Source organism: Eriocheir sinensis, chromosome 67, assembly GCF_024679095.1.
Source record: "Eriocheir sinensis breed Jianghai 21 chromosome 67, ASM2467909v1, whole genome shotgun sequence".
NCBI lineage: Eukaryota > Metazoa > Arthropoda > Malacostraca > Decapoda > Varunidae > Eriocheir > Eriocheir sinensis.
Window position 1 is genome coordinate 4,593,504 of NC_066575.1, and position 7,703 is coordinate 4,601,206.

The following is a 7,703-nucleotide window of genomic DNA, read 5'->3' on the forward strand; positions in this document are numbered from 1 at the left end:
TTTAATCATTGTTTCTTTTCATCCTTTTGTTCAGTTTTGTCCCTTTTTGTTTTCTTCATCACTGTATCCACTGACCTTTCTAACCCGTCCTCCTTCTCTCCCTCCAGCCTTAAATGTTCCCTCCCTCCTTCCATTCCTCTCCCCTCCCCTCCCCATCTAGCTCTCCCGCACTCCCTTCCTCCCTCCCTGCCTTCTTCCCTCTTTCCAGCACTCCCCAACTAGCTCACTACCCTTCCTCTCTTCCTCCCTTACTCTCTCTCTCTCTCTCCCCTTCCCAGCCCTCTCCATCACATAACATGCCCTCCCTCCCTCCCTCCCTGCCTGTCGTGTCCTGTAATTAAAATATCTGACAACTCCCTTACCTGCCGTCACCCAGGTGTGTCACTCCCCCCACCTGTGTGCTTCACCTTGACACCTTGAAACACGCCACCCCTCCCTCTCCCTCTCTCTCTCTCTCTCTCTCTCTCACACACATACTTCGTTTTTTCTAATCTTTGTTTGTCATTCTTGTTAACTATTTTCTCTCTGCCTGTCAATCTGTCTATCTATCTGTCTGTATTAATTCATTTATATATCTACCTTTATCTATCTATCTATCTATCTATCTCATTTACTGTGTTTTCTTTATCTTTCTCTCTATTTCTTTGTGTCATTCTCTCTCTCTCTCTCTCTCTCTCTCTCTCTCTCTCTCTCTCTCTCTCTCTCCCTCGAAGCAATTTGCAGGTAAGCCATTGAACTTTTCCAATTAAAAATGAATGTGTCCGCGTCCTTTTTTAATGTAATTGTGGGCGAGTGTGTTAGTACCTCGTATGGGACTCAGCGGTGAATGTCGAAAGAAAGAAATGCGTGCGTGAAAAAAATATATTGTAGATTGACATGAGAGTGCGGAAGCAAAAGAAAGCATATTATTGGCGTAGAAATTCAATAGCGGTTTAAATAAGTGAAAGGTGAACGTGCGTGTGTGTGTGTGTGTGTGTGTGTGTGTGTGTGTGTGTGTGTGTGTGTGTGTGTGTGTGTGTGTGTGTGTGTGTGTGTAAACAGTCTGGCGCTGAGTTAAGTGTTACTCTCCTCCCTCTCCTCCCTTCTCTCTCTCTCCTCCCTTCTCTCCCTCCTCCCTTCCTTTCCTCCATCCTCCCTTCCCTTCCCTCTTCTCTTCTCTTCTCAGCCTCCTCCCTTCCCTCCTCTTCCCTCTTCCCTTCCCTTGCCTCTTCCATTCCCTTCCCTCTTCCATTCTCTCCCTCCTCCCTTCCTTTCCTCCATCCTCCCTTCCCTTCCCTCCTTCCCGACCCCATTCTCTCCTTTCTCCCTCCTTACCTAACCCTTCCTAATAACCACATATCCTTTTCCTCAACTCTCCACCTCCTCCTTCACCTCCACCATCATCATCACCATCAACACCACCACTAACAAACAACAACATCACAACCACCTTCACCACCACTGTTATCCCACCACCAGCAGCACCTTCATCACCATTACAAACATGACTCACCACCATTTCTCTCATGTTTCACCATCATCACCATCACCACCACCACTAACACCAAAACCACCACACCCACCAACTTTAAACTATTTACTAAGCCATTACTTCGACACGCAACCACCATCACCACCACCACCACCCACCATCACCACTACTACTATCACTACTACTACTACAACAACTACTACTAAAATTAAAAAATACACGACCACCACCATCAACTCCATCACCATGACTCGCCTCCATTTCTCTTCCACTTCACCACCACCACCACCACCACCACCCACACCTTTACCGAGTGTATCAAATCACTCAATACTTCCACACGCCGCCGCCACCACCACCACACACCACCACCACCACCACCACCTTCACCAAACAACAGGCCATAAATCAATGAGTCTATCCTTGTGTGTTCGGGGATCAAAGAGTCTAGAGTCGGTGTATTTCTTTAGCCTCGAGGGACCCAAGCTCTCCACGTCAATAGTTTGTTCCTTCGCGCCTCCCCGACTTCCTTACCTGGCGTTACCTGGGCGGCCTCACGTGGCGGGTGTTCTTAGTAACCTCTCGTGTTCCCTCCTGCCCTCCTTTAGCGGCCAGACACTTACCCTAACCTAACTTAACCTAACCCCGGGCTCCTTTCCTGCCCTCCCTCCGCACCCAGACATGTAACCTAACCTAAGCTAACCCGTGTTCCCTTCCTGCCCAGCACACAGCACATCTAACATAACCTCACCTAACCTAAACTAGCCTATCCTGACTCCGTGTTCCCTTCTTACGCTCCCCACGCACCCGGACACCTAACCTAACCTAGCCCAACCCGTGTTCTCTCCCTCCTCTCCCTCCTTAACCAGTGACGAACGTAAAGTAAACCAAACCAAGCCGATTCCACCTAAACCAAATACACAGGCAGGCAGATAAAACAAACATTCAGATAGACAGACCAACAGAAAAATAAACTTACATACACACGAAGAGATAGAGATATATATAGATACGTAGGTGGATGGAGAAAAAGACAGAAAGGTTTAGAGATAACACAACATAATTCAGTGATACTATACTACACACACACACACACACACACACACACACACACACACACACACACTCCAGCGCATCACCTAAACAAAAACATGACAAAACATTATGCTTTATCTCCGCCGCTTCACGCTAATGAGCATCAGCAGGTGAGATCAGGTAAAACTATACAGGCATCACCTTAATTAACCTACCCCCCCCAAAAAAAGCTCTCAGGATCTATGAACAAAAGAACATGGTGACCAAACTTAGCCTAATTCATTTATATATTTACCTACCTCTGCAATCCTATTACTAATATGACTACTACTACTACTACTACTACTACTATCTCTGCTGCTAAAAAAGGGAAAAACAATACCATCACCACCATTTCTCTTCCACTTCCATCACCATCATCATCACCACCTCCACCACCACACACACCTAACCTAACCTAACCTAACCTCACTACCCATGACTTTATCTAACCTCTTCTGAGTGGGACAATGTAAGCAAAAATGTATAGATGATGCATATACGATTGAACTCTTTAAATGAAGCTTGGATAGACTCATAGATGTATCAAGGAGATAGTGGATAACTCTTCCTTAGAACCTAGAGCAAGAGTTTTAATATCTATGTCAGGTTTTGATGTAGTAGACTCCTTATGATTATCCCGACGTATCATTGAGTATAAATATTTTGTCAAGGATGAATTGTGATACTTTGTCGCTTCTATCACTGTCAATGCTAAAGAGTAATAGATGAAGAGCAAAATGATACATCCCAGAGCTTACAAAAAAAATATGTTGCAAGGATTTTTATGCAACACGTGACGTAACGAAACAGATTAATTCGGTAAAAATATAGTCAGGAAAGAAAGATAGAAAGGTGTGTGTGTGTGTGTGTGTGTGTGTGTGTGTGTGTGTGTGTGTGTGTGTGTGTGTGTGTCAGGGCTAGGGGAAAGGATGAGTGGGATAAGTGGAATGATATGAGGAAAAGGTGTTACGTCTCTCTCTCTCTCTCTCTCTCTCTCTCTCTCTCCAGGCAATGACGCGTGTTCCTAAGGAGGTTTGTGTAAATACGACGCGTTTTTACTGATGGAGTGATAAGTTAATGTGCTGTGAAGGTTGTCTTATCATTATTATTATTATTATTATTAATTATTGTCACTACTACTACTACTGTTACACATTTTAAGATATCAGTAATGGCAATAGTAGTAGTAATTGCAGTAGTGGTGGAAGTGGTGGTGTTAAGTGTTATTTTTGTTGTTGTTGTTGTTCTTGTTGTTGGTTGTGGTGGAAGGGTTCAATATAATAAAAAGCAGAGAGAGAGAGAGAGAGAATTAAAAAAAAGTGTGTGTGTGTCTGTTTGTGACTATTTTGCGAGGGTGAGGCACACACTACTTAGTCATGCACGCACACACACACACACACACACACACACACACACACACACACTGTTTGCTTCCCCAACACGTGAAGGAAAGTAAGAAAGAAACGAAATTACAAAGTCAAGTGAAAAATAAACTCTTCAAAGGACATCAAAGTGAACTGGACACTGAATTATGAGAGAGAGAGAGAGAGAGAGAGAGAGAGAGAGAGAGAGAGAGAGAGAGAGAGAGAGAGAGAGAGAGAGAGAGAGAGAGAGAGAGAGATATTAACAATGAACAAATATAAAGAGGGATAGGAGAGCAGAATGATAGTAAAGAAGAAGAAAAGTGGATAAAAGTGGAGAGAAAGTGAGTGGGAGGGGGAGGAGAATAAACAAAAATAAATGGTATGGGAAAGCAGGATAATAATTAAAAGGAAGATAAATAAAAATAGAGGAGACTGAAAGAAAAAAGAAAATTAAAGATAAATATATAGACAGATAGAAAGGGACAGATAGAAAATGCGAAAAAAGAAACAAAACAATAAAAAGGAAAAGGAAAACAAAGAAACAAATAAAATTAAAATTAAAACTATAGCATAAAATCGAAAAAAAAAGGAATGATACAGGAGAGAGAGAGAGAGAGAGAGAGAGAGAGCGCAAAGAAGGTTAGGCAGGTGAGGTGAGGTTATGGGCAGGTGAGAGCGAGCAATTACCTGTCATTACCTGAGCCGTCCGTCTGTGTACAACTTTGCCAACGAATTTCACTCCGCATCGCATACACTACAGGCCTTAAAGTTGATGCTCTCTCTCTCTCTCTCTCTCGGTAGGAATGATGGAGGGCTTGCGTTGTTCCTATTTGTTGTTGTTGTTGTTTGAGTTGGTGGTAAAAGTTAAAATGACAGTAGTGGTGGACTAAAGTAGTAACTAGTAGTAGTAGTAGTGGTAGCAGTAGTAGTAGTAGTAGTAGTAGTAGTAGGTAGATAAATGGATATAGATAGTGAGAGAAAGACAAAGACAGGGACAGAACAATGGGAACAGAAGAACGCGAAAGTAAAATTATAAAAGAAAAAAAAGAGGCGGATAAAAATGAACAATATAGATAATTAGATAAACAAAAGAAAGAGAATGACAGACAGACAGAAACAGAGACAGAAACAGACAGACAAAGACAGCCTGAATTCCTCCCTTTTCTGCCCCTCTCATCTGACAACCTCATCAGCCACCTCTTCTGTGCCTCCGCCGAAGTCAGCAACAGCGGCGAGTGTGGTGCTGACGCGCTGATGAGAGAGAGAGAGAGAGAGAGAGAGAGAGAGAGGTGTAGTGGTGGAGCTGTCAAGGGATGGAAGGGTGGCTGAGGAGGAGGAGGAGTCGTGAGGAGGCTATGAGAGGTGCCAAGTAAGGAGGAGATGGAGAGCGTGAGAGGGACCGAGATTGAGTGGAGATGGAAGAGGAGGAGGAGGAAGGAGGAGGAGGAGGAGAGGGAGGAGTCCTTATCCGTGAGAGAGAGAGAGAGAGAGAGAGAGAGAGAGAGAGAGAGAGAGAGAGAGAGAGAGAGAGGGGGAGGGGGGTAAGGAACTAACGATATTATAGGAAAAAGTTTGTGATGGGATAAGATGACAATTTACACACAGAGGAGGAGGAGGAAGGGGAGGAGGAGGACGAAGAGAAAAACAAAAGGAGGAACTGGAAGGAAAGAAAGGGAAGAAAGGGAAGAAGGAGAGGTGAGAAATAAAAGAGGAAGAAACACGCCGGAGGAGAAGGAGAAGACGGAGGAAGAGGAAGAGGAGGAAGAGGAAGAGGAGGATGAAACCTTGAAACACTAAAACAAAGAAAAAAAAGAGGAGAAAAACTACGTCGGTGAAGAAATAGTGCGGAAAAAAAAATAAGAGGAGGAAGAGTAGGAGGAGGAAGAAGAGGAAGAGGAGGAGCAGGAGGTGACCTTGAAACACTTCGGCAGCCATAACGTCATGAGGTATGTGCGTGTGTGTGTGTGTGTGTGTGTGTGTGTGTGTGTGTGTGTGTGTGTGTGTCCCAAAATAACCCCATCCTACCTGTGCCTAATTACGCAAAGGTGACCCTCTTACCTGAGAGAGAGAGAGAGAGAGAGAGAGAGAGAGAGAGAGAGAGAGAGAGACGAGACACTGCATCATCCTTTTGTCAATTCCTACACCGGAGGAGGAGGATAAAGAGGAGTGGAGGAGGAGGAGGAGGACAACAATGGCACACGTCACCTCCTCAAATGATGTGGCAACCATGTTCTGAGGGCCTGAAGTGGTAGGGAAAACAACACTGATCCCCCCCCCCCTCTCTCTCTCTCTCCCACTACTACTACTACTACTTGGGGTTTGATCATACTATTAACCTCCTTTACTGATATTTTTCCACCTCCATCTTTTCTTCTTTCTCTCTCTTCCTCTCTTCTACCTTATACTCCACCGCCTCTTCACCTTCTCTCCCTCCTCTCTCTTCACTCTCTTCACTGCTATTCATCTGTCTTCTCTCCTTGTTCATCCTCCTTGTTTTTATATTGCTTTACCTATTCTCCTTTTCTTCCCTCTCCTGTCTCTTTTCCCCACTTCTCTTTTCGTGTTCTATTTCTATTTTCTATTTCATTTCTTGTTTTTCTTCGCGCTGTCTTCATTTTTCTCTCTATTCTTTGCATTTTTATCCCCTTAATCATCTTCTCTTCTTCCTCCTCCTCTCTCTTTTTCCCACTTCTCTTTTAGTGTTGTATTTCTATTTTCTATTTCATTTCTTGTTTTCTGCGCGTTGTCTTCAATTTTCTCTATTCTTGGCATTTCTTCTTTCTCCTTCTTCCTCTTCTTCTTCTTAAACTATTGCACAGCCTCATTCTCTTCCACTTTTTTATTCTTTACTTGCATCCATTTTCGTCTTCTTCCTCGCCTCACTTTTCCTGGTACGTTCATCTTCATTGCTACCATACCACCACCCTCCTCCTCCTCCTCCTCCTCAACATCCTTCTTCTGCTCCTCCTTTTCCATCCCCAATTCCGTCACTTGTTGCTGTCAGCCTAGATTCTCCTCCTCCTCCTCTTCTTCCACCTCCTCCTCCTCCTCCTCCTGTTGCTAAATACGGCTCACAAGCTCTCCGCTCCGTCTCTACGTGACGCCCCAACACAAGGCGCATTTAGTGGCTGCAAGAGTGTGAGTGTGAGTGTGTGTGTGTGTCGTATTAACCCAAACACCGTGCCTTATCAATCCAACACACACACACACACACACACACACACACACACACACACACTATAAAACTGACCACGTCACTTACTCTCTCCTCGGCATCATCCCTCTTATACTCTTCCTCTTCCCTTCAGTCTTCCTTCCCTCGTGACTTATAACCTACACCACGCACAAAAAAATAACAATAAAAACACCTAAGAAATTTCCCTACTTCATTATAACAAAGAAAACACTAAAAGCAGTTATTCTTTAGTCATTCCCTTTAAATAATTTCTTTTAATTACCTATTCATGGAGACTTTTTTTTTTTACTTAATTACACTTTTTTCTGTACAGGTGAAGGCGTGAGTACCTGAGGGAGACGACGCAACAGGTGAGTCAATGGCTAATGAGTGTCTACGTTTACACACACACACACACACACACACACACAAAGCTCCTTCTCAACACACCCCCAGTCCTCCACCTTTAAAACATCATGTACCCTCCACCTCCTTCACCATAACCTCCACTAATAACTCCATCATTACCTCCACCTCTATTATATCCCTTCCTACCCTTTATCCTACTCCACCTCCTCCTCCTCCACCACCATTACTACTACTACTACTACTACTA